Source organism: Gallus gallus, chromosome 3, assembly GCF_016699485.2.
Source record: "Gallus gallus isolate bGalGal1 chromosome 3, bGalGal1.mat.broiler.GRCg7b, whole genome shotgun sequence".
NCBI lineage: Eukaryota > Metazoa > Chordata > Aves > Galliformes > Phasianidae > Gallus > Gallus gallus.
This window is the reverse complement of record NC_052534.1, coordinates 20630860-20657257: the sequence shown is the minus strand read 5'-3', so window position 1 is coordinate 20657257 and position 26398 is coordinate 20630860. Positions and strand designations below refer to the sequence as shown.

Genomic DNA, 26398 nt, shown 5'->3' with positions numbered 1-26398 from the left:
GAAAGTCTTAGGTCTTCATGTTTCTGGACAAGTAACAGCTCTTATGTGAACAAGTTTGTTTATTTAGAGGACAATCTTTATTTTGTTTGAATGTCTCAATATTTTTCAAATTAATTAGTCAAGAAATCATTAGGAAACCTTTCTGTGTATTTTCTTTCTTTCTTTTTTTTTCCAAATTCATTTAAAGAAGGAAAGATGGGGGGGGGGGGGGGGGGGGGGGGGGGGGGGGCGGGGGGGGATGCTGTTTTCCATTTGTATCCCTGACAAAATTCCTTAGAGGGGGAAAAAAAATGGATGTGTATACTAATTAACAAGTTTTAAATGACTAACGTGGAAATACACTTTACTTTTGATTTTTTTAGTCACCATTTTAAGTTGCTTGTTCAAGCTCCCACTGAAGTCCATAATGATTTTGACACTGATTTTAACGAAGTCACAGTTTGATCATCTGGAAGCTCATGGTGGTTTCCAGGCACAAGGTATGGAGAAACACGAGGGCAGGCACACGTGTATTTGTGACAGCAGATGGGCCACACCTCTGTTCTTAGTTCAAAAGCTACATTCTCAGCTAGATTCTTCAGATTCCATCAGGGCTGGGTGGGAAGAGGGCTTTGACAACTGAAGACTTTATAAAATGTGCACTAAACCATTGCAATCAAAACTTCTGTTTTCTGAAAATAGCTGTTTTCTACAAGCAGTACAAAAAATGCACCTGAATATAATGAATCTCTCTGTAGCGCGACTGAGGATGCTGAGATGCATGAGCATTTGCTGTGGACTATTGTCTTCATCATGTATACCCAGATTTTTTTTCTTCAGAAATAAAATGGTCTGCAGTGAAGCAGGAAAGCTTCCTGATTTTTATTTATTTGCTTTTTCTTCTTTTAGACTAATAACACAAGTCACATGTTAGATCAAAAACCAAGCAGAGCATGTTGTAGGACAAAAAAACACTGTTTAAAATTACAGCACTGTTAAACTACCAGGCTTTAGAGGCACATGATTTTTTTTTTTTCACTGAGCAAGCAAAAGCATTCCTGCTACAAGGAGAAATTAGTGATCAGAGCAAGATCATACAGCGTAGTAGGGGAGCCCTGCTGTTACTTGCTGAAATAACGTCAGAACTGAAAGGAGGAGGTATTAAATGCAATTCCCTGCTGGTTGCTCTCTTAAGGCACAGGCAACTCTCAACTGGAGTCCTGCTAGTTGCAATCAAAGTTTGCCCTAAGAGACCTTTTCCACCATCAAGCCATATGCATCTGCAGCAGCAATCCGTAAAGCTCAGTAAATTTAGACACAATCCTGGAAGACTTTGCAAGGGAGGACCCTGAGTTCCATTACTTCTGAGTGGAGCTCTACAGTATATAAGCATGGTCAGCAGGCACAGGAAGGTGATGCTGGTGCTCTTCTCTGCTCTGGTGAGACCTCACTGGGAGTACTGCCTCCAGATGTGGGGTCCTAAGTACAGGAGAGATGTGAACCTGTTGGATTGCCTCCAGAGGAGGGACAAGAAAAATGGTCTGAATGTCAGAAAACCTCTCTTACAGGCTGACAGAGCTGGGGCTGTTCAGCTTGGAGATGAAAAGGCTCTGAGCAGACCTGATAGTGCCCTTTCAGTATCTAAAGGGAGGTTGTAAGAATGAAGGGGAAAGACTCTTTAGCAGGGTCTGTTGTGTTAGGACAAGAGGAAATGATTTCAAACTAGAAGAGGGGAGATTTAGGTTGGATGTAGGGAAGAAGTTTGTTTTTTACAGCCAGAGTGGTGAGGCACTGGCACAGGTTGCCCAGAGAGATGGTGAATACCCTGTCCCAGGAGACATTCAAGATCAAGCTGGCTGGGGCTCTGAGCAAACTGATCTGCTGTAGGTGTCCCTGTTTGTTGGAGGGCAATTGGACTAGGACTGCCTTTCAGTTGGAAGGGATGATTAAATGATTCTATGGCTCTAATTACTACTTCATAGCATTGCAGGGTGGCTGAGGTTGGCAGGGACCTGGGGGTCCATCTGGCTCAACCCCTGCTCACCTAGCAATGCCCAGAGCAGGCCAAGCCCAAGCAGCAGGCTGTCCAGGATGCTTTTGAAGACCTCTGTCCTCCTTGCATCCTCCCTCCAGGTGCAACTGATGATGCACTGATGAGCCCCCCTGAGCCTTCTCCTCTCCCAGCTGCTCACTCACAGGAGAGGTGCTGTGGAGTCCTTGACTCCAGCTCTCCTTTCCCCTCTTATTAAACATTCCTCCCTCAGGCAGGCTCCAGCTGCGGGCTGTGTTTTACCTCACGGGTGGCGGGAGCCTGCTGAGGCCCCCCCTGCACTGCCCCGGCCCGCTCAGCAGCAACGGGGCTCTGCCTGGCAATGGTGGCCTCCAGGGGAGGAGCCCTGTGGGCATGGCTGCCCGCCTTCCCTTCGGGGCTCCTGGTGAAGATGCTCTCCCCCTGGCAGCGTTTATAGGGCATTTTGAAAGCTCTGTCAGTGGCTTCTATTTATAGCTCGCCTGTGCTAATTTTAGCTCTCAGCCGGCTCTCTGCAGCGAAGGTTGTCAGGGTGCATGTGGGGAGCCAGAAAGCTGCTTGTCCTCCCCAGGCACATCTCAGAACAAGGGCTGCGAGCTCTTGCAGAAGGATGATGAGGGATGAAGGAGCAATAAAACGTGTCAGCCCATCAGATTAAATATTTAGATCTGCTGGGGCTGCTGACAAACATCATGCTTCTTCAAACGAGCCTCTGTGAATGATGTGGTGGGGAAGCTTGGGTGGAACGAACAGCGGTGATGTTCACTCAGGAAATGGGCAACAGAATGCGTCCTGGGTGATATTTCTCTTGAAAGGTGCTATAAAAAAATAAGATTTAGGAAGCAGTAATGCACCCTGCATGTTCAGCGCTAAGGATGCGACTGGCAAGGAGCCAGTAGGGAAGCAAATTTCTCTGCTGTACGAATAAAATTATAGCAGGGGAGTTGGACTTGATCTCCAGAGGTCACTTCCAACACCTACAGTTCAGCAATTCTGTGAACAGCTGAAGCATACGTGTCAGTCACAAGCTCAGTTATCAGTATCTGATCTTTAACATCTTAGAAACAGGCATTAGGAGGAGGAGGGTTTTTTTTTTTGAACACGTGTGCACACCCTGAAGAATGTCCTCCCTCTCCTTGGGTAATTGAATTCACATTGTGCTTAAAGGGAGCTGCATGTGTGTAATGAACCAGCGTACAGCCCAGGGCATGGATGTTCCATCACCAAGTCTGTTATGTGCAGTAAGTGACCAAAGGATAAACTAGATTTTGTGTGAACACTATTCTGATATTTTCTGTGTTTCTTTAGAAATGTGGTTATTCAGATCTGCTTTTTGGATGATGTTATCTCTGGAAGAAATTGTTGACAAGTTGCGTCACAGCTAAATTGAAACTGAGGAACTCACAGTGGAAGAATTGCAGGCCACAGTAGCAGGCGGGAAGGTCCAAATACCACAAGTATATTGATACCATTCCATACTGATCACTCATGTTTCTTAGGTACAGTTAAAGGGTTTTAAACATCAGTAGAACGCTGTGGAAAATAGCGTAACCTGCAGAAGATATGTTACAGCAGTGTCTTGCTACGTGTTTTACATAGATTGATGCTGCTGTTCCAAAGTCATCAGACTGACATCCCCCTCTGAAAGCTGTCTAAAGTCTAAGTGGCATGTTGGGCAAGAATGTATATAGAATAAAGCAACAGTTGTACAGGAGGGGGCTTCAACCACATGTTTTAGAAAATTGTTTAATATTTCCAGCAACTTCAAAAAATATATATGTGCCCAGGTGGTAAGTGGAAGAGAAACTTTATCTCCCTAACAGACTTCAGATGAAATCAGGCTACCAAACATTTTATCTGCTAGCTTTGTGTCTTCTAGCAGATAATAACAGGTAACAAATGGTTTGAAGGATGGGTAAGCTATGTTTTAAATCTCACAGAGGCAGTAAATTTGCGTACAAATAACTAACTAGTCCTTTAATTATCCCGCAGTTCTGTTGATGATGGTGAAGAGCCATAGCTCATATTCCCTCAGTTATGTTGGTGCAGCAAGAATAACAAGTAACTTAAAAAAAAAAAAAAAAAAAAAAAAAGTATTTTTGTTACTGAAGTCAGCACTTGCATCTCTGAATTCACACCAGGAACAGATGTGATAAGTAAGAAGACACCATTTATATGCACTCATTGTTTGGGATTGAACTGTGCTTCAGAAAGTTGCATAGATTGTAAGTCTGTGATGAAGAAACGCTCCTTTTAATATGCTGATCTTTTAGAACCAGGACAAGGCTTTTAAACAGCCATTTTTCTCCTATCAGTCATTGTTTTGATTGAAGAGATGGAAAAATAAAGTGAGCAACTGATGAAGAAGATATAGAACTGTTTTGAAGAGCTTCCTTTACAAATGCTCCTCTTGGGATCCAGTCTGTCACACAGACTGGTAATCAGAACCATCCTTCTCTGTGAACAGGTAAGTTCTGATGCTTTTATTGCCTTTTAATCTAATGGACATATTTCTAGCTTGTCTTTAAATTAACATATGTTGGCACTCTTGTAAATGAGAAAAGGTCTATTGAAAGCAGAGTGTTAAGGTAATCTAGAAGGTTGAAGAATAAGCAAGACATAAAGAACATCGAAGAGAAAATTGCTGTTTATTCTCTTACAGACAGAAAATAGTGCTTTTTTTCCTTTGCTTTCCTTAGACTTAGCTGCTGGTAGGCTGCTGGCTGTGATATAATTTTGCTTAGATTCCTAATCTTTTTCAACACTGTAGCAAGATTTTCTGGTGACTCTGTTCTGCAGGAAAAAGGCAATGACAATTTTGGTGCCTGTGCAGGATCTAATTTGATATGCATTTGAGCAATATTAGTTTCGTAACTAAAGGGAGAGATGCAACTCTTTCAAAGTGATTTGATTGAAATTATATTAAGTGTTGCTTAATGTAGAGATATATTGGTGAAACCGAACATTATACTTCAATTCATATGCTGGAGTAGGAACTTTTAAACTTGGTTACTGTGGTATTTCAGGTATGTTGTTTTCACTTTTTCTCACCAAGCGCAGTCAGGAGGAAGCAAAAGTATGGTTCTGTATCCTTTACTGAAGTGAGTAGTAGCACAGAGTTTGGGGCAGCTTCAGTTGTATTGGGGACCACAGTCATGGGCTGTTATTTGGTTCTTAGAGATTTAATTATTTAGTAAAATACAAAGTTCTATAAAGATTCAGTGTTGGATTTTTCATGAGGCAGAACAAATAAACAAACAACTGAATGATCTAGCAGCAGCAGGAGATCAGCTAATGCAAATACTTAGTGGAGTAACTCATAAAAACAAGCCAAAAGAAAAACATTAATCAGCTTGCCCTTCCTTTTTCTCTCTCCCTTCCTAACACCCCTCTTTCCACCTCCTCTATCTTAAAAGCACAAGCAGATCAACACTAACAAGTAGGAGAAAACTTCCTTGTTGTACACCCAAAAGGATAGGTAAAGGAGGTAACAGTGAGATGCTATTCCACCTTAAAACCTAGTCTAATCTGTGAGAGACTTCCTCTTGCTGAATTGCTGAAGAGGTCTGAAGTACTTCTGTCTTGACTACACTCTTTAGTGTACAGTGCTAGTCCTACCATGGCTGAGAATGCTGTAGTAAAACAAACATCAAGACTAAGATTTCAAATGAAGTTGTACTAGAAAAATTCTTAAAGAGGCTTTAAACCGTAATTTTCAGAAGTATATATATCATAAGTAGAGACTCCAAACCTTTGGTGATCTGTGGGGTTTTCATATGAATCCTTATATAATGTTGTCTTTTGCCTTCTTTCTGTTTCTTTCAGTAGATGTTATCATAAGCTGGAGGTACTGTACTGCATTTGAAGTTTTCTGTGGCTTTACTATTGTAAAATTTCTTTGCAGAAGGCTGCAGTTATTTGAGTTTAACATGACTTTTATATCATGAAGTGATAGCAATTGTGAAGGATGCCATTTGAATCAGTATGACATTCAATCTATTAGGTGAGGCCTACTTATAGTACAGGAATTTAAACATACTATTGTCTGTGATTGCCACAAAGAAATTTATCCCTGAGAAAGTAGACCATTCTCTTAAGGAACTCTCTGAAGCATGAGTTTTACTTTAGAGAACATGCCAGCTGTCAGCTCTTATGCTACCCTGTGAACATTAATGGAGATTGTGCACCTTGCAAATTCAAGCACACCACAAAGACTGTAGGCTATTTTTGAGACTGTTTTCATCACGTTTCTTTTTCATTTGGTATAAACTATTGTGAAACAGCTACATTCTCACTTACAGCTAAACTAAACTGATTAGTGCTTACAGACATACTCACATCTGGTCATTTATCTCCAGAATGTGTCTGAATGGTGCAATTATAAGTTACTTTTATTGTTGCTGAAATTTTAAAACTAATATCCATCCTTCTTGTTCCTCATCTAGTATATAAATAGCCTGATATGAGTCTTGGAAACCTTTGATTTCTGCCTGCGATAAACTAGTAGAGGGATATGTTTCTAAAATACATGTTTCCATCCACTGGAAGGAAGTCTGTCTTACTAATATCTTTATCATTAATTTGCAGTAATGATCTAGAAACTCAGACCTGCAGGAAGGATAAAAATATAGTGACAAGCCTTAAATAACTTGTTGACAGAAGTTTTATGAGTAAATTTAGCCTCAGTCTCAGCAACTTTGACCGTTTGCCACTCTCTTTTGTAGCATTGTACTCAGTTGTGTACTATTTCTGTGTATGCCTGTATAATAGACAGTGTCTCTTGATCCTTCATTGGAGCCTATGTGTATGAATGCAATGCTGTAAGGAAAAGCAATATTTGGGAGTTGAAGCAAGAAATCTGTACACCATTAACTCATACTGTGGACTCTGTAAGCAGGGCTGATAAGTTTCACAGGTCCTGAAGTAGTGGCACAAATTTGGCGTTACAGATATAGATGAAGTACCTCAGTCTGGACAAACCTGTCCACCAGCCATATGGAGCATTACAGTAATTTAGTCTCTATGCTAGCTCTCAAGATACAAATTTCCAATCTGGTAAAGGCCATCTCTAGGCCCTTTGGTAAGGTTAGGCTTGGACTAGGGGCTTAACACCTTCAGCTGGGATACAGTTGAGTATTGCTTTCTGTGTTAACTGCAGGAGATACATCTGCACAGCTAAAAGAACCATTAAAGTCTATTTTACTTTTTTTAGAGGAAAAGCAAGATCAAATATGATTTTGCAAGGCAATATACACATTTTCAGAATTAAACCCAGGACTCAGTGCTTCCAAGTCCTTTACAGTCAGGGGAAAAGTGGCCAGCATAGATGCTGATAGATATCTGGGATTTAATTCATGATAGTGAGGGCAATTCAAGTCATTGCTATCATTGTTCAGTAATGTAATTATTTTATTGATTACTTTAAAAATAACTATTGTTGAAAATATTGTTAAAAAAACCCTCTAGGTCTTAAACTGGATGCAGATGGGTGATCCCTGTTGAAATAAATGCAGAAATACCCATTTAATTCTTATTAAAAATGCACATTCCATGGCATTACTGTGTCATGCATTACCTTGGTTGAAACATGTTGCTTAAATCACTATGAAGACTTCTTCTCTGAATTGTGCAAGAGACCTGGTGATTGCTTCCCAGCAGTGATGAGAATGAGTTATGAGCCTCTCTGACTCTTCCTAAAATAACAGGGAATGAATTTCATGTGGGCAAACACTTGACTCATTCTTCTTGGAACTGATAGCTTACCACACAGGACTTGGAGGCTGCTCCATGAACCAGTTGTAGTTCACAGGAGGAAGAAGCCTTCAGAGGAGTTCAGGCACTCAAAGAATAACATTCTTGGCCAAAAATAACCCTGAGAGCTGAAAACAAATTATTAAAAAAAAAAAAAAAAAAATACTAGTTTACTTGTAAATCTGTTGCAGCAACTTGTACTTCCAGACATATCTGAGAGATGAATGGTACTTCCATCTGCCCCTTCATTCTTCTATTTCCATGTACAGCTTCTTCTCAGCTAAACCAGGGCCACATATAATACATCACTTATGATCACATGAGCTATGTCAGCTGCTGCTGCTGAGGAAGGTCTTACCTTGTGCAGGAAGGTAAAAATGGTTGTTCTAGGGTGTTTGTAAGGATACAGTAGTGACCTCACCTCCACAGAAGGACTGAGAAAAATGAGAGTGAAGAAAATGACAGAATTGTAACAAGGACGGCATGAGAGAGGGACAGTCCTGCATGTGGTGCAGTACAGAGAGAGTGGATAAGGCTCTATTTGAGGCACGTCACAGATGAGCATGGGAAGGTTGGGTCTATAGAATGGTGAGCAGCAGTGCAATGCAGCCCATTGCATTGTAGGTTTCAGTACTGGTTTGTGTGGACGTGTGTGACTGCGGGTTTGGGGTTGAATACCATTCAGGATGGTTTAAGTAACATCTCTGCTGTTTTATTTGTGCATTTGTGAACTGGAGGTCAACTTTTCACTCTGTTCATCCACTGTTACTGTATATTCTTCTCTCGATTCTGTAGCTGACTCTGGGGGAATGGCATGGCAAAGTGTACACTATGTTTTTGGATCTATGCAGTTTGTCCTGACTGACAGGCCTTCTGCAGACTCTTTGGCATGAGGTAGGAAATGGCTCGTTGACAGCAGAAGGAATATGTCCTCCTTGGAGATATGAATCCTTCCTTGGATGAAGGAGCTGCTGTGTACTGCCAGCTAGCATTCTTGCTGATTATTGTTTCCAAATTAAAAAATGATTTAACTCTACATGAGACAGTATGTGCTATGAGATGATGCTATGGTTTGGATCCTTACTGCATAGAGATATAATCAAAAACCAAACCTATCCACACCCCTTATTTTCTTCTGGTACCCTTCTGTAGTTTCTTGCAACCACTTCTTCCTGGCAGCTGTAAAGCATTCTTTCCTCCCTCACACTTTTACATAGGGAGATGAAGTGAGTGACCAGCCTGCCAAGGGCAGGGAGAAGGGTCTGAAAATATTTGGTGGTAGTGGGAATTAAAGGAGATGAATCAACCATTCCTCAAAGTTGTTCCCTGGCTTCTAAAAAATGTGCAATTCCAGTAGTGATCCTACAGAAAGAATAATCTTTTCCACTACTGAGAACATTTGAGGAATCCCTGCTCCAAAAAGTACACTTAGCATATTGTCTGTGTGCTGCCAGATCAACCTTCATTCCAGAGATGGCAGGAGTCTCCAAGGAACGAATAACTTTTTTATTCTGGAGTATTAGTACCCTGAGGCTGATCTCTGTAAACTGTCTACAGCTGACACTCCTCTGCACTGGGAAATGGCATTCATGTTAGAACAGGAATGCGGGAAATTAATGTGGTAAGAAACACAGTACTAAACTCAACTGTCTATATTTACAGTTAGGCTCTCATTTGTGCTGAACACTGTTTAACTGCACAGGGAACTTTATAAAGGGATTGTGAAGTAGATCTCTGTAAAAGGCATTTAACAAGACATTGAGTACCCCAACTCAAAAAACACATTTTACTGCAATTTACTGGTCTAAACAGAGAGGAAAGATGACAGAATTGCTCATGGTACCTTCATGCTGAGGTCCAGCTTATGCTTGGTAACATAGATGAGCATAAATAAAACCCCCTATGAGCATCTTTGTGAAGCAAGTGAGGTTTATATTTTTATATTAGTCTATTGAAAGGAGCATGCATAGCATTGTTATTTTTACTTGTGGATATTGGTGTCAGTAGGAAATACCCAGCACTATTTGCCATTCTTGCAGATGTTCAGGAAGGATCATTTGCAAATAGCAGGTACAGCTTGACAAGAAAATTCCATTTGCTAAATGTCTTTAAAGAACACATTGCCCCTGTTCTATCCAGCTGCTATTTTTGTTAGGACCTGTGCATCGCTTGAAATTCTTCCTGTCTTAATGCATCATTATCTTTGAACAAAAATTAGTTGTTTCCCTTCTATGAGAACTAAGATCTGGGAGTACTTGTAATAAATAAATAAAATTGTACAAATCATAGTAAGACTGAAAACATTAGACAATAACTGCTTAATGTCAAGGTAACTTTATTAATATTTGCTATTAAGTTAGTAAAAGTAGTTGAAATGTTGATCTAGGATATTTGCTAAGGCATGATACCCACTCTATATTCATATAGGTTAAAGCTAGGTTCAGTATTAGAAAAATATGAAATTCTTGGATCTCAGCAGTTTTGACTTAAAAGATAAGTCTTTGCAATGCAGCTCAATCTTACTGCCTGCTCACAAGGTGTAAAGAGATGATCAAAAAGTTGGCAAGTCTTACGTGAATTTGGTATGGTTGCATGCTAATAAAAATAAATCTGCAGAAAGAGGAACTTCTCCTAAAGTTGACTTAAATATAGGGTGACTGTTTTAGCAGCCAGAGTAGAGCAAGCATTACAAAAATAATGAGGGTTTGACCTTGGAGTACTATATTTGTCGCTTTCTGATTCAGGCTGTGGGTCCTTTCTGCTTATCTTGAATGGAGTCATAGGAAATATTTTTAAAATGAAATAGTGGATCTAGTACAAGGTAGAAGATGCTGGTTCTATTTGGTTCTGTTTTCATGCCATATCGGAAGTGAGGTGATGTTTTGGATGAAAAAGAGTAGCCAAGCAATTTGGTTTTTACAGACCCATACTGAAACTTATTCATGGCCAGAAAGAGTGAGGCACCTTCTGTGGCTTTAACTTTTACCCCACTTTAACTGGTGGATTGCTAAATTACCTCTTGTTACCCTGTTTTCAAAAAGCAGAAAGAGCACTTATGTTATGAAGACAGAGTATGATGAATTGAAGACAGTATCAAAGAAATTAAGTACTTTTAAATAGTGCTCAGTATGTAATAACATATCAGATTGCTGGCTCCTGCTCCCTCTGTCTTGCAACAGTTTTTCAATTTGTTTTAAAGACAGTAGGATGACCCCTAGAATTTCTTAAATGAAGTGTAGATTAAATTTAGGGCAGCAGTGCCTGGTCCAAATGACTATTTGTGTCCAATTCTAGTTCCATGTAAAAAGATCTATGATAATTCAGGAGAAAAAAGCATCTCCTTGGGCCCTAAGCTCCTTTAGCATTTTAGGTGTATTATTACATCTAAATTCCAGCAGTACGTTGGATGCACATTTTTCCCTACTTTTGTTGCTTTTCATCCACTTCTTAAAAAGAATGCTGATGGTTCTTTCAGCTAAATACTTCCGCATGGGGATGTGACCAAAGAGAAATCATGCCTAATGTTATAAGCTAATAATGAGCAGCATAGGACCAGCTTGATTGTATAGATGTGCACACAGTGTAGGAGAATAAAATGTGTGCTCGCTTACTGTAGAGAACTGTTTTGTAAGAATAGTTTCCCAGCTACGGGAAAATAAATTTTAAATTCCTGGCATGTCTCTTCATCTGAAAATGCAGGGGAATTTAGAGCTGCATGTGAAGTTTGTGGCTTAAGCCTATCTCTGGGGAAAGTAGAAATGTTGATGGAATAAGTCAGGGTAAAACAATGATGGCTCATCCATTTAAAACAAGGTAACGTTATTGTGAGGTACCTGGGAGGATCTGCTGGGAGAGGGGATTTCTGCTGACCTGGTTTTTGTCCTCTGCTTGATGCACATGCTCCTCTCTGTTCTGAAAGGTAGGCACTGAGCTGGCTTACTTCTGTACCTTTTCTCCTCCATAAGTGGGAACAGGATATGCTGTGTATTACTCTCATGCTCTGGACCTGATGTCTTCATGCCAGGAATGGTGGCCAGTGACAGTGACCTAGGTCACATGTCTCAGCAGCTGCTGAGCCTTTGGCCTTCTACCATGGGCTGTTTGCAGCTTTTCACATCCTCTTGTCTGGTCCTCCAGCTCATTTCATGCAGAAAAAGTGCATTCTGGCTCTTTGCTCTTGCACAAGAGTTTTTTTTTTTCATACTTCAGGTGCTGGGAAAATGGGAGTGCATGGGCCATGTTTCTTCATGCATCACTGCCAAGTGCCACAGGTAGACAGGACGTCCTGTGACCTTATTGTTGCTGAGGGATGCAGGGCTATGTGGGACACTTCGCTCTTTCCTGATGCAGACATACAGTTGCTTTCCAGTGGCAACTTCTCACTTTTCCTGCAGAAACTTCCATGGCTACAGTAGTCCATAAAGTTCAGGGTTGCTCAGACCCCTCGTGCAGAACATGCTTTGTACTAAGTAAATTATATTGAATTTAGAATCTGTTGCTGGCACTCATTTAAATAAAAAAAACACGGAAAAACAATTAAATATATTGCTTGCTAACTGCACAGAAGATGTATGTGTTCTATTACAGCTCATTCTATTATTTTTGTTCTTTGGTTAATAAATATAATAAACATGCTCAACTTAAATACATTACAGCAGGATGCTAATATACTGAGGATATTGAATATAATAGTTGTCTTGGAGAAATGGTCCAACAAAACAAATGAAAAAATACATAAATAAGTTGGTATGATTTGATGTAATTATTCTGTCTAAAATTTCTAGAGATGATAATTATTACTCTGTTTTATTTCTCAGAACTCCTGAATAGCAAGGTAGAGGAATGGAGGACCGTCATTGGAGTCACAGACCAGTAAATGATTTAGGCCATCTGTAATGAAGTTCACTCCAGCTTATTTTAAATAGTCAGTTGTTTAGGATGTGAAAACTCTCCTAATAGCGCACATATTAATGAGTAATCTATTTGTGCTTTATAGAGGTATATGTTCATTCTAATTTGTAACTATCGTTATAATTTATCTCACTTTGGTTAGGTTTTGATTATCTGTTATTTGTCAACAGATTTCTGCTAATTTTATAATGGAAAAAAACTATGTTATGGGAAATGGAATATTTAACGCAAAGCAAGTTCGTTATAATTTTCTATACAAAATAAATCGGTGACCATTCCAGCAATGCTGGAAAAAAAATGCAGAACTAATCACTCAACATTATTTTTTGTTCTTTGAAGGTTTCAGCATTTCAATTGAAATCAGCAAGGTTACAGGTTCAACGCAATTTTCAGAGCGATTCCACCTGAGCTCTGACCTGTAAAAGTGTATTCTCTACATAGGTTTCTGCTGCAAGTGCTCAAAGTTGGTGTGAAAAGGTGAAATCAATGTGCACCTCAAAACCTGGTTTAACTTCACATTTAGCTTGTCTGAGTTCATCATAAATGCAGTACATGAACTCCAAAGTAATAGTGGAGAGGTAGACCATAGCCATGTGTTCCTGTAAACAGGAGAAAATTTTAAGTATGCTTCCACTTCACACTGCATGTACTGTGCTCTGTGGATGTATTCAGTAAATAATTTTTTTTAAGAGAAGGCAGGCTGCAGGTGATCCTGTTTCTTACTGTTTTTGTCATGCCTGCTGTTGACCATTGAAGGACATACCAAAATAATCAGTCTGTTATGCTTATGCGTATGGCAGGTAGCCCTGAAACTTGTTGCACTAAACCTTTGTAGGGGCTAGTCTTGTTTGTGTTGACTATATATTTTTGAGGATATTATTTCTGAAGTTTTTCTGTGGTTTTGAACTTTACAGGCTTCATTTGATTTGGGATTTTAAGCTGTCATTATATTCCATTTCTAAAATATGATTGAAAGAGGCCTGTGCACTAATCTTTGTATTTTTATGTATGTTCCAAACACCCACTGGGGAACTTCATAGCGATACATCTAAAATGTGTCCTAGCCTAGAGCGTTTTTGCAAAATTTGCATACAAATTCACAAATATTACCCATGTTGAGAGATGGTACTCATTTTAATCCTAACAACGCCATGCCAAATACTTCTTGCCTGTACACTTGTATTGTTGATGTTTTTTTTACACTTGAGTGAAAGGCAGGGTAGATGAGTCCTTGCATGAAGCTTCATTTCACTTTAAGTTTAGTGCTTGAAGGCTGTGCATCAAAGCATTTTGTACATCATTAGTTTGTTCCTTGCCAGACTATGTGATACCCACACAAATATTGCCATCTGGTAACTTCTGTTTAAAGCAGCTGTTGTTGGAGCATTCCAGAATTTTAATAGTTATCTAGATTTCTAAGTGCCAAAGCCAAGACACCTTTCACCTCAGAGCAAACAGAGGAGCTTCTTGGATGGCAGGGCTGCTCTACAGATTGCTTATCTCTGCTTTGCCTTTTACCCATCCATGTTCCTCTTATGCTCTCCAAGGTGATAACTGACTTGGTTAGGATAGTTTTCTGTGAGATCATCTGCATGGTAAGGAGGATTTGTGACTTTGACTTAAATCCGGCAGAGGGAAAACAGGAGTGGAGAGTAAAAGAGGAGAGCTGTCCACTGTATTGTGATGGTCTGGGAGTAATTTGGGCTCTTAATTTTAAGCATGCAACTGAAAGGATAGTAAATACTATTTATTTTGGTGCAATGATTCTTAATGACCTTACATTTCTAAAAGAAGCTGCTTTTAGGATTCAGGAGCTGTGGGTCAGATTACAATTAAATACTGAAGCAACTTGGACAGCTTTGAAAAAGATAAAATTATGAAGAACCAGTGTGCAATATAATTTTCTCATACAACCATGGAAAGATTGATTAAAAAAAATTTTTCCAGGAAAGGGTCTTCCATAGCTGATATGTAACAGGTGTAAAAATTGTCCTCTATTTTCTTGAATCACCAGGGAATTTAACTTTTAAGCTACAGAAGAGATTTAGTAGGAAATACTGAGTGATATAGCAGTGAGAAGTAGTATTCACTACAGACACTGAACTTGGTTATTACTCTACCAACAGAAGAGTGGATTCTTCTCTAGGGAATTCAGTGATGGTACTTTTATTGTATTTTCTTCCTCCCTGTCAGTGGAGTTTTGCCATTGATACAGCATGTAATTGTTGTGAATTGTAAGTTGTAGCTAAAGTGAACAACTGTATATTGCTGAAAATTATAATTTCTCCTAGAAGTTACTGGAGGGGAAAAAGCTAGGGGACTTGCTGCTATAGTAGTGAGTATAATGTGGTCCACTATATATACTTGTCATAGCTGAATAATATTGGTGTGGGATGTCTGAAAAACACAGCAGAATGTATCTAAGAAATCAGTGGGTACATTCAAAGCAAGTTTAACCTGAAAGTGTTCATGTATCACTTCTCCATCGTCTGTTTGTGCTCATTCCTGAAATTGACAAAGAGAAGCCCACACCCCTCCAAAATTCTTAAGATAAAATTTTTGTTTCCCTAAATCTCAAAAGCTTGTTTTTCTATGCTGGGAGTCTTGTTATTTTTCACATCTTTATATACTGGGTAGAGATTGTACTCTTGTTTGCCACATGGTGCTTAAAAATCTCCCGTTGCAAAGACTGGGATACTCTACTAGGAACTGCTGATAAGGGATGCTCTTTGGGAGCAGTTTCCCTTTTGGGCACTGATGTGTGCAGGTATGACAAAGAAGTGATTCTTCTGTAGCTTAAGGTTTTTCCACATTTGTGGCAGCTAAGGAAGTTGTGTGGGCTGGTTGTCTGGCTGTCCTATGTAGACCAGAAGATAGATGGGATATGTGTCTCTGTAAATGCTGCTTGATATTCCATTGCTGATGTCTCCTGTCACTGGGGCTATGCATTTTCCGTTCCTTTTTGTAATCTGCCCACTCACTTCTGGCAGGGCAGTATGGATACCCTTTCTATTGAAGCTGTGCTGCTTTTTCACAAGGCATTATGGAGCTGGATCTCAGTCCTAGGTTTTCACGCAGCTATCATCACTGATTTTGTTCAGATGAGAATACAATTCAATAGTGAGCTGCATTTATCCTTTGTTAATAGCCCCACAGAAACAGCACAGGAGATGAATTTGGATGAATATTCTGAAACATAGTATAGATGAAGACAAATGTTCTCTGTATTCTCCTTACTTATGTTTAATGCATATTATTTATTTTGTAAGCTTATCAGTCCAGGCAAGAGAATGGGTTTCTGTAAAGCACTTTGTTTTCCCTCTTTTCTGGCTTCACTGAAGGCAGAGACATGCTGGAGGCACCCACACTCTTTTATGCATATCTACTGCTGTTTATCAATCAGAGCTACAGTCAGCTCATCAAGGCGCCTTGCAACCTTTGTAATTTGCAGTTGCTGGTGAATATTTTCCCTTCCAGCATATAATTGATGTGTCCCTATTTTATTAGAGATTTAATAAGATATTTTTCTCAAGCATTCAAGTGCTTTTGCTAAAAAGGATAATTATAGCGATTATGCTAAGGAAGGCTGTGAGGTGGAAAAAAAAAGTATAAAACCTTGTTTGGAAATGAGGTAATATTAACAAAGCAATTTTCATGAAGTTGGGAACTTGACCAAAAGAACTTAAGTCCAGTTTCTGGGGAAAAATAAATGTTGAAAGAACTGAGAATGTCACAATAATGCTGATTTTAAACAAAGGAATCAGCTCACTCACACTTGAGTAAATCAATAGTGATTCAATGAAAGAAAACATAATTCTGGCAGTTGAAAGACAAATATAAATAGGAGGAGGACCAACTTAAAATCTTATCCCTTGGGAAGCTCAACGCACATGTCAAGTCTGAAATTTCTTGATTGTTTTCTCTGTTGGAAAAGACAAAAACAATATGCCTCCCATCATTGTTTTTTTTTATGCCTCGAGTGTCATCTGAGTATGAATTACATTGATGCATACATTCTGCTTGTACTAGAAATCACAGCATGTTGCAGGACATTCTGATGACTTCTTATGAACTCTGCAGAAAGGAAGGAGCCTGCAAAGGCATGGCATTTCATCAGTACTTACAAAAGAAAACTTTTGATAGGCCAAACATAAACAAGAAGCTGTCTCTTTCAGGAGCCGTTTGAAATTGAGTTTATGCATGTTACACCAGTAGCATTCTGGCTTCTGTATTGAAAGTAGACCACTGAAGATGCCTGATTTTTATTAGATCCACTTGTATAACATTTATATTTTTGTGGGTTTTAGAGGAGATGGGTACATATGACTTTCTGAATTGGATTAGACTTGATTGATGAAGTCAGGTATCTTGCTTCCTACAATGGCTGTAACCTAATACTTCAGTACTTCACAGCTGCAAATAACAGCTATTCAGCTGTGGTCAATGGTAAAAATATTGAAGAAAGAAAGTTGTGCCTGCTCCTGTCACAGTTTCAAGAATTTAAACAATCTGTCCATATTCATTGACTATTGGCTAACATTGCCTTAAAAAAGTAGCTCCAAATGTTTCTTTAATTGTACTTTTTTATAACAATTAAATTTTATCGAAAATTATTTTTTTGTAAAAGCACAGAAGTATATATTGAGTTTGAACTGCAGGTTAGGAAAATGGCAATTCTTTCCTCCCTCTCCCTTACATAATCAAGATAATGAGATATTAAGCAAGTATATCTCAAAAATGAGAGAAGAAGAAAATGCAGCTTGCTGTGCCAAGTGGAAATATTTCAGGTAGTAAATTTTATTCTGTTGCAAATCTGTCGGCTTGAGCCCTGAGCCACCAGCTATAGATTTAATCAATGATTGGAGTTAGATGAATAATTGAATTTGATCTGTTTTCTTCCAGCTTGTGAAGCCAGTGTGAAGGTTTCAGCTTCTTCATGTATTAATCCACACTGTTCCCGAATCCTTTTAAAGTTGTGCTTGTCTCCCTTCAGATGATGGTTCCAATAATATGATCAGGTTCTGCTTAAATAGAAGCAAATCAGGAAGGTTGTGCAAGGTCAAACCTGCAGAATTCAGCCTTGATGTTTCAGTCTCTGGCTTAGGTGGATACACTGGTGATGTTCTAACAATGCTGACATGAATGGCATAGTTCCCATGGACTTTAAAAAGAACATGGTTTCTGGTTCCAGTTCTTGCATTTGAGAATGGAAAATTGAGACTTGTTCATAAAGTTCTGAAATGTTTTCTATGTCTGTCTCTACCCCGTGTCTCTTGCCAGTTAAATGGCAGACAATTCAAAGCTGACTAATGCTGCATTATAATTATTTGTATGAATGTTTATTCAACTCTTTTAATATCAGATTTATCCTAAAACTTCCAGTTGGTCTGGTTGAAGTGTAACTTTAGTATAAGAAATATGTCAGCTTAGGCTTTCCATTTTGGATGACCTTGAATAAAAGTTACAGTTAATTCACATCTTCCTCTTGAAAGCACTATACAACTACTTTAGTGCAAGAGAAACTGGGTGGAAAATGCTGTGATTTTTGTGGTGGGGAGGGTCATCTGTTCGGAAGTTTACAAAGTCTTTGGCTGTTCTGTAGCAGTCCTGTCTCCGGGCTGTAGGACCATCCTACATTTGACGATCTTCGTATTTTCAGCTTACGCTTTCAGGTTCAGTCAGACTCAATTGCTTTACGGGTTAATGTGCCTTATGCCTTTCACTCCCCATTAGACGTCAGTAAAAGCCAAGGGGCAATATTCATTACAATCTATTTTTGAAAGCTGAACAATATTTCCTTTTTTGTTTCCTTAATAACTTTAATGAAGCTGTTTCTAGGTACCTTCCGTCCAGATCCCACTCTTCTCACTGAACGCATTTAGCTGCTGACATCAAGAAAACAAAATTATACATTTTAAAAACAATCAAACTGTGACAGTTAATGGCGTTGTGATGAAACAGGCATAAAGTGGCCATATTGCGGGCAGCAGAAGGCTGATGTTCTTAATTATTCATATTCATGCTTTTAGGTGCTTGGATTTTTAATGTAATGTAATAGGTACCATTTTATTGCACTGTTACATTTAGCACCTTGAAGTGGATTTTGGAATGTGTGTGATAATTTGGCTGTTTGTTTTGGTAATCTGGCAACGTCTGGATGAAATGCAGGAACAGTCTGTAAAGTGCGGTGAGCAGGAGGGTCAGAGGGATGTAATTTGCACACCAGTAGAAGGTGCAGCCACCTTAGTTTACAAAAGGCTCTGTCGTAGAAAACATGCAGGAAAGCTTCTCCTGTTTTGCTGCCCTGCATTTAGCTTGTTTCTCAAGTTGCTGTGGTCCACATAGTAGAATGGAGTCATCTCTTGTATTCATCCTTACCTGTGTTTCTTCCTTTCCGCTCAATGGGACTGTTGCTGACCTTGAAATATATGTTTATGTGGCACAGGAGTAAGAGAACACCTGTATATCTTTATAAAACCTTTTCTGGACTGGAGCTAGCGTGTTAGGTGAGGACATGGGGACAGGATCTATTTTTTTTTTGTCTGACTCTTCAATCACCTAGTGAATTGGAGAGGAATCAAGTCTCTCTCTCTTCCAGCGTACCAGTCTGCAATGTCTCCTTGTCTCATTGTAGAACGAAATTCATGCTTTGAACAATCTGTTTACTGAAAGCAAACTGCATTAAGATCCAGTTGCTTATAAGTCAGTGGAAGAATTATACATTTCACAGCAACTTTGAACTACCTCGTCCTTTCAAGTAATTTGGGTACAAAATTATTCAGATTCACATTTGAGCAGTGATTCTCTCCTCTTTGCATGGAAATGACTGGAATTACTTCAGTTTAGTCCTTCTGTCTTCAGGGCAAAGATTATAATAAGTTTTGGATTATGGTCTGAAAATATATAATGCCTGCTGTTTATCTGCAGTGGAGAACATTTGTTTTTCATGGATACTGAATGCTAGCATGGATTGTGCTGCTCAGTTCTTATTTATCTTTCAGACCATTAAATCTGACATTTAACTCTGTGGGAAATAGAAACCATTTTGTTCCACATGCTTATGAAGTCATTAGAAAGGCCGAGGTACATCTGTAATAGACATCTATTAATGTAATTATTATATTTAATAGCAGGCAGCTTGCAGGCTTGAATTTTCTTAAATGAAAGAATTACTAATTCCAGTCTTTCCAAAAGGACAACAGAGCTTTTAACTCCCTTCAGACGTGGATGGTCAGAGATGTCCAGACCATCTACTCCCTCTGCAGTACTCTGCTCAGCAGCACTGGGAGTGAAAAGTAGCTGGTTGAATAGTGTTTGCATCATCCCATTCACGTATTGATGTTTCATGTGTAAGATTTCTCACCCCTCTATAATTCCAGTGTAGATTTTGAGCCTTCTGGCAGAGATATTGAGTGAGTGCTGGGATTGTGAGTAACTTAGGAAGCTAGCCTTGCTCCAGAGATGTTACCTGGTTGTCAGTCAGACTCCTCAGAAGAGCTCATTATCATTCCCTAATGTCATATTCCTATCATCAAGTAAAACAGCTTAATCTAATGCAAACAACATGTGCAAGATATTTGACTGTCTGGTTTCACCTATTTGAAATATAAATATTTAAATACTAACTTATAGAATATTGTTTTTCTAACATGCAGCTCTGTGTTTTTCTAAGATGCAGCAGCTAGCCATCTGCCTCAAGTATACAAAAGCACCCGTGCTTTCTATAACTCAAGTGTGCTCTTGTGTAATGGGAAAAAAAATGTTCTAGTTGCTTTCTGAAAAGTGACAGTAAATAATTCCATTTTCATGCTAGGGATATTGAATTAGGCTGTCTCTTTTGAGTGATACAGTCTTGCAGTCTCCAAATTGATCCTGTCTCTACAGATCTGTTGAGCACAGTGAGTTGCTGCTGACCTAGCTGCAGGCAGTGTCCATCCCATTCCCAGTGATCCATGAGGAAAAGAATCCAGCTTTTAAAATCCTTCCTTGGCTAGGCTGAATTTGGCAGCTTGCAGATACATGTGAGTAGATAAGCTACTTCAGAAAGGACTGTTTCAGTGTTCTTTGGAGTAGGATGATCTTATAAAAAAGAATAAATGCAGCCAGTAGCTGAAAGCCTGACTAAAACAGGTTGAAATTGAATCATTTGTCTCAAATTTCTCCCTTTTATTTCTCCCTTTTTATCCAAATTAGCAGCTGTTTTCATGAGCACTTGTTCTTTCTCTTAGATAAGAGGTTATTTCTGAGATCAATAGGATAGCATTCAACGTGGGAATGCATTTCACAGAAACAAAAGTTGCTCTCATACTCCCATCCTTTTTCCTAAAATCTAGTACATCTTTATCCCACACTGTTCCTGTAAAATGGCTGAAATGGTTCTTTTTCTTTCCTTCCTAGATATTTTATGGCCACAACATATATTTCATTTTAACACCAACTTTGTGACTGCCAGTCTTGCTACCTCACAGCTATGTAGATTTTTCCCTGGCGACATGGGGTGTCTTGCCCTTGGGGGGGAACTCCAACTCAGTGAGGTAAAACTGCAGCTATGTTAATTGCAAAGTCTACCTTATAACCTTATGCTCCAGCCTGCTCTGAGTCATCTGTTGTTCACTCCTTCTCTTGTGAAGTAATGATCTGTGTTTCCCTTTGTTTTTCACTTAATTCTGAAGTATTAATAGAGTTTTTTCTTGCCTTTTTTTTTTGAAGTGTTGCTTTTCAAACTCATTTTACTTCTTAGTCTTTCTGACTCTGTTATTGCATTCCCATGCCACTTCTTTATATTCACCCTTTGTCCTTCTATGACTCCTTATCTTAAATGCTAACAAAGAACTTATTTAAGTATAGATACAAATTATTTGATTTCTTTTCTAACTTTTATAGCAACTACATAATTCTTGGTATTCTTAGACATTAAAATAGTCACACAATGCCTAAATTAATTTTGGATTTTGTAAATTCTTGTCACAATGTAAAGGATTTTCTCTTTCATTTTGAGTTTGTCACCATTTACTTTCACTGCAGCTCTGTAGTTGTGTGTCAGTGTAGTATGATGTTTCTACTGTGCAGCAGTACCTCTCTGTGCCAACATAGGAACATGAACATTTATGCCTCTACAAACAGCTTTGCATCTAATATCCACAATTCAGTTCCTGTGGCTGTTTTTTTCCCTATGTCTTAGATGAAAACAAACTCATCAGCTCAGTTAGTTTCATTGTACCTGGTGTCAGGGGCGTTGCTGTTGTGATTATGCCTGTGATTTTGTTGAATATAAGGTACATACAAATGTTTACTTTCCAACAGTATCAGTAGGTAAGCCTTTCCTAAGTCATTGCATGACTTTCTGTAACATGTCTGAACTTCAGTCCTTGGATCACACAAGTTTGACTCCTATTTCTTCCAGTTTTGGCACAGTTAAGGTACCTTATTTGAATCTGTAGCAAGTAATCAGTCTCACATCAGAAAAATGATGTGGGATTGAACAGAGGGGCATTATGGAAATGGTAAAGACTAGAGAGTATTGGTTACGTAGAATTCCTATGTTTTTGGAAGGAAGCATGTTTATTTACAAAAGAAGTTTATATTTCTGTCTCTTGAGTATGGGAGAATTTTTCAAAGTGGTGCTTTGCCATGGGTTTCAGAAGGAACAGAATCAGACTGATAAGGTTTTTCTTTAAAACACCTTCCTTTGAGTATTTTGCTGATGATATAATTACGTCACTCTTTCACCTGTGTACTTTTTCATTAACCTTATAAATGCTAAAGCTGGTATGAATACATAAAACATGACATTTTTAGAAAATTGTGTCTTCACAGGGAAGAAGAGTTGCTGTCTTTATCTAAATAAAGAGAGCATTTAGTCTTTAAATAAAGATACCCTTAGATTTAGTCAAAGAATATTCTTCTGGCTTAGTTACATGAGCTCATTTAAGGCTTGCTTGCTCAGATGCTGAATAATTTGCCTCTGCAATTCCTGTATTAGCATGTTTACAGTTTACCTGTAGGATGAGAGACCTGAGAACCAGGAGCTAAGAGGTAGGGAACAACGTTTTACTGAGTGTTGGTTCACTGGGAACCAATGTGTGAGCACTCCTCACTGTTTCGGGATGAAATCGGAGAGTGTAGCTGAAGTCTACTCCAGCAAAGTCCAAAACTCATCTGTTTGATTTTGTGGGGAAGCTGCTGAGAACTGATTATTGTTTTACTTCATCTCACACAGATTAGAGTGCTCACAGGATGCAAAATGAAACATGGAGTGAGCAGCTTTTCCATGCTCACTTTCTCACTAGGAACTGAGGCCAGCTACTCCAGTTGAGGAAGTAAGAATATGTCTTTAGCTCAGCATTTATAGTAACTGATCCAGTGCTGAATGTCCTGTGATATGTGGAGGGACAAACAAGTGTTTCCTGCTCCCCTTTTTCAACAGCTTTCAATGCCTTAGGTGTGAGACAAGCACCTGAACTTTGTTGAACTCTGTAAACAGGAAAGGCTTTTATTGCCGCCTTCTGAGAAGGCAATCTGAGTAATTTGTTTTATTTGTTACAAAGCATCAACAAGTTTATATCTGATGGTGCAAGACTGAAAAATAAAAAAACAAAAAACATTTGAAACCTTGCATGTTTTTTTCTGTCTTCTCTCAGTTCAAGTAGCACAGTAACAACATTCTCTGATATGTTAGGGAAAATGCTTCTGAGTCTGCATGGATTAGGCATATGTGTATTTCTACTGTGGTCAAATGCATGGGTTGTTATGCACATGCAGTATGTGAAAGAGATGTTCTGCTTGTGGTAAACAATACTAATTAGCTGTAATTTTTGTTCTAACATTCAATCAAAAAGATAAACTTGGAATTGACTGCTTTGACTGAAAAGGGGGAGAAGGTAAATCTATTCTGAAGGTCTCAAAGTATTTTTGAACTATATTGAAATAAATGCATTCACAACTGCAAACCCCAATCAACATGGGGAAATAAAGCCACAACAGAGATAAATGGTCAAAACATGGGGGGGAAGCCCTTGACACTTCATAAAACAGAAAAACTTACAGAACTGATTACAGCTCCTTTTTTTTCTTCTACAGTCTAAAGCTGTCTTATCTGACATTGTTTTCTGATGTATTCTACAGCAGAGCATGAAGAGACCTTGAAAAACACTTTTGGTAACAGGAGAAAAAGGGGGTGGAAAGAAGAAAGATGGGAAATAAACAATGAGGACAGAATGGAAATTGATGTAACATCTACTAGCCATAATACTTACTCAATTTCTAGGAAATTCAAGTGACTACAGGTTGCAGATGGAGAAGCAACAGAGTTATGACTGTATGGTCTTGGACCTCTAGTGAGATTTGCACTATTTTGTGCAAGATAATTTAATCTGCCCTAATTCTCAGGAGATAACCCAGCAAAATTCCCATTCCTCTAAGAATTTTAAGAAAACATGTTAGTTTGTCTCTGATTTATGGAGCCCGAATCTCTCCCATCATGGATTTGCACTATAAAATCTTCATTACCCACAACACATTCAGTTTGAGGGAATTTGTTTCATACATTCCTAATTATCATCAGTACCAAGTGCAGGCACACTAGATTTATATAGAGCTGTGGCAATTGCTCACAGAAAGAAGTTACACAACTTACAGAAGGGAGAACAGGCATATTGTGTGCTTGTGTAATAATCAAATGATCAAAAATGGCCTAAATAAAGAGAACTGATCATCTGAAAGTGCTTTTGTAGATGTGAACACCAGGAAAACACTTTTGCCTGTGAAAAAAATAGATTAAAGCCAAGTGATCAAAACAGAATTAGAGCAGAAATGCATGCCATGGGGAATATCTCTCTTGATAATTTATGCTTTTAGATCACGGTGTTGGGCTTGCTTTGACCAACTTTGGTGCTAACCGTAATTCCAGGAACTTATTTTTTGACCCTAAATTCCTAAGACTTTGTTTTCTGTGAGATAAGTTTGTTGGTTCATAGATGGTGATGTTTGAATGTTTTCTCAGAGTTACAGAAAGCTGTATTAAAAGACCTGTATTGCTTCAGATTAAACAGCAGCAGAGGAGTATTGTTTATCTGAATAGTTACTGTAAGCTGTTACATACAGAGAAACTGGGATCTTGTATTGAAAATGCACAACATAGAAAACATTTTCTGAAGAGCTGCTTACAGAAGTGACTTATCAGCACATAATACATAGCTTAGTCTTGCTGGAAGGCAGGTTTTCCTACATGTTCACCACAGTTGTTCTAAAGCTTAGCTATCAGACTCCTAGTAAGTATTAAGTTTTAAAATTAATGGAAAAGATTATAATTATCTTACTTTGTTTGGTCTCTGTCAACTGTGATTCATGTTTCCAGCTCTTCATTGCAAACAAACAAAAGATCAAGAAATGAAAGGGGGGGGGGAAAGGTGTTCTAAAATGTTTGCCTGACTTTAAACAGCAGGGTTTTAAGCAAAGTATTAAATATTTTACAGCTCCTAGTAGAAAACTGAGAGCTTGGTATGTGAAACTATTGAGGTATCTCTTGCAGGGACTTAAACATGGTGCATTCATATTTTCTGTAAGAATCTTAATTTAATGCTATCACGTATGGGTCAGTTTTCAGAGTCTGGGCAAGATCACCAACCTGTGAAATTCATGAAGAATGTTTAACTGAATGTGAATGAGACTGAGTCCCCTGTAAGTACTTTGTCTTCAGAAACTGTATACGTACATATATTATATATATCAGACAGTTTTCTTTTCATCTGGTAGAGTTCATCCATTTGCCACAAAAGAATTGGAATTGTAAGTAGTGGCTCAGAAGTCAAGCATACGCAAATGTTTGGCTACAAATTAAATCCAAAGAGTCTGGCCAATTTTTTTTTTACTGAGCAAAATACTCCTTTGTTTGTGACTGGGTATCTATATTTACAAGTGGAGCCATGTTCATTCACTTCTCCATATATTCAGATATTCTAGATGATATATCAGAAATTCCACAATAAGGTTATATTACTGGCATATCACCACAATACTTAAAACAGCGCTGCTTGTCTATTTTGTTAGGTGACTACTATGACACTTTCACAAGTATTGTAACTAACAGACAAGCTTTTCTGTGTAAGTTTAAATTTTCTGATTTCTAGAGTATGAATATCTGTGCTATCTATGTTTTTGGGTTTTTTTTGTTTTTTTTTGGAAGGATTTACAGTAAGTGTAAACACTGTGCCTCAAAATATTACCTTCTGAACTTGGCAAATCCACATGCAGCTGAAACTAGGGACCTAAATATCTCAGGGTTGTTTTTCCTGATCTAAAATTGAGACTTGCACAACATGGAAAGGAAGAATGGGTAGAGGAGATAAAAAATTAAAAAAAAAAAAATTAAAAAAAAAATACAGAAAATCACCCCTGCTGTAGACTGTTATTCCCTCCTTTGTCCTAATCATTAACTATTGATACAGTTGCGAGAAGATGCTTGAGAGCCTGCTACCAAAACTTGTAGCAATGCGAATCTTCCTTCTTTGAAGAATTGCATGTTTTGATCTATTGATCTATTCATTTATAGTAAAGAAGCTGTGATCTTTTAAAGTCCTCTGGAACATTTGAGGTGGAGTTATTCAGTCTTCTAGGGGACTCTGGGTAATTTTAGTTCACATTTCTAAGTGTTTCCTAACTTCTTCAATCAGCTGTCATTTGTCAAGTACTTTGAAGATATGAAACATGCCATAAATGTCATGTATCATA

The 26398-nt window shown here is 38.5% G+C and overlaps 1 protein-coding gene across 1 annotated transcript in view; it reads left to right on the top strand.

Moving 5' to 3' along the window:
- The first annotated feature begins 4136 nt into the window (after positions 1-4136).
- The window catches only part of KCNK2 (potassium two pore domain channel subfamily K member 2), a 126410-nt gene continuing 104148 nt past the window's right edge, over positions 4137-26398 (top strand). Inside the window, exons 1-2 of the mRNA XM_004935320.5 lie at positions 4137-4475; positions 25268-25348. The gene's annotated coding sequence lies outside the window, so the exon portion shown is untranslated. The remainder of the gene's footprint in view (positions 4476-25267; positions 25349-26398) is intronic.